The 1,902-nt window shown below is 50.5% G+C and overlaps 1 pseudogene; it reads left to right on the forward strand.

The window, feature by feature from the left end:
• The first annotated feature begins 525 nt into the window (after positions 1–525).
• On the forward strand, positions 526–1,432 carry LOC119360652 (annotated as a pseudogene).
• The last annotated feature ends 470 nt before the right edge of the window (positions 1,433–1,902 follow it).

A 1,902-nucleotide genomic window follows, 5' to 3' on the forward strand; every position in this document is an offset into this window, starting at 1 on the left:
ATGAACGTGCTCCGGTTTCCATGAAATTAATCCGGTTTCATGTAGTAATTCATTCATTTATTTATTCTTCTGTAGGGGGTTTGCATGTAATTCGTGAGGTCTAAAACGTAAAGTACCCCGGCATATGCTCCGAGTCGTGCATGCACTACGACCCAGATGCTCTATGTCCCACATGTCGGCGAATGGGAGCACGTGGAAATGGCCTAGGAGTACATATAGGAGGATAAATGCGTGAAAAAATATGTACTGTGAAGCATAGCCGCGGTTCGAAAAGGAGACCTAAAGTGATGACAGTTATAGGTCGCACGCACCCAACTTCTCGTTGATGTACGAGTTGACGCGACACATTAAAGCACTGCACTCGATATATTTCAATAATTTGCGTTTACCGATGCATTAATTACAACACATGCATGCATGTCGTGACTCTCCTTTTGATACTTGCATGTGTTGATTTAATGCACCTTGAAGTAGTATAAAATATGTGACGGTAAAGCTTTGTAATGCGACGGCCCAAGTCGAGAGATGGTTGTGCACGAGGAGGGTGAGATCATGCAGACCGAACAGGACCCGACGATGGAGCTCTCTAAGGTCTCGATGGACCTCACCGTGCTCCACTGCCCCTTGTGCCTTCGCCCCTTGACGCCTCCAGTGTATGAGGTTCGAATATACCTCGTCTGTTTGGCTGATTGAGCAAGGTGCAGGTTTCTTGATTGATGTGTTGTTCGATTGATTTCTGCAGTGCAAGGGAGGGCACCTGGCCTGCGCGGACTGCCGCGTCGAGCGCCCCGGGAACCAGCGACAGTGCCAGAAGTGCGAGCGGGGTGGTGGCTTCGATGTGCGGAACACGGCGGTGGACTCCGTCCTTTCGTCGGTGAGGGTGGAGTGCCCGCACGAAGGCTGTGGGCTCTACATCACTTACCACAAGCTCGCCGATCAATAGAGCATGTGTCCGCTCGCGCCCTGCCCCGTGCCCGTCTGGGGCTATGAAGGCCCACCGCCGGTGCTCTACCACCACATCAGCATCGCGCATCCGATGCCCGTGCACAGGATCCAGTACGGCAAGGTGCTCCAGCTGCAAGCGCCACTGTCGGAGCCACGACTCTTGCTGTTCGTGGAGGAGGACGGCCGCGCGTTTTTCTTGGTTGGTGGCGTGCTCGACATCGGCGCACCTATCGCCGTGTCGGTCGTCTGCATCAGAGCAGGAGCGTCCCCACTGCCGCACTACATGGCCAAGCTGTGGGCGAACGGCCCGCCAGGGGAGCCCAAAGGCACGACCGACGCCATCAAGGTGGAAATGGAGGTGACAAGCAACAAGGATCCCGGCGACGTCGGCGTGCAGGAGCTGACCTTCTTGACAGTACCGCCCAAGCTGCTGGCCGGGGCTAAGCTGGTGTCCCTCCACATTCAGATTGACAAGCTCATGTCCTAAATGTTTCTACAATGCCTTTTGTTTATCTTAGTAATATGCTAATATAGGGATTACCTTGGTCTACTTTAGCTTAAGAAATGGTGGGTTTTGGTGGCGATGCAACAATTACTTCGACACCAGATCAGTAATTTCCAACAGTCGAACGGATATTTTGTGCCTGTTGGATATAAAGTTCCTTTGGGTAAGAAGTACTACTTGTCATCAAAATGGATAAAAGGAGATGTATGTAGATGTATTTTAGTTCTAGATACGTCCCTTTTTATCCATTTTGATGACAAGCACTCCCTCCGTCCCACAATACATGCCTTCCATTTGTCAAAATATAAATGTATCTAGACATGTTTTAGTATATAGGTACATCCATGATAGAGCCAATTGGATGGTTGAGAACACTACAATTCATAGCTACAGATGCGTGTGTGACTCCCAGATGTAGAGCGGGGGGTCATCATCCTCCTTTTCGAGAAAAA

This window comes from Triticum dicoccoides, chromosome 2B, assembly GCF_002162155.2.
Source record: "Triticum dicoccoides isolate Atlit2015 ecotype Zavitan chromosome 2B, WEW_v2.0, whole genome shotgun sequence".
NCBI classification, from domain to species: Eukaryota; Viridiplantae; Streptophyta; class Magnoliopsida; order Poales; family Poaceae; genus Triticum; species Triticum dicoccoides.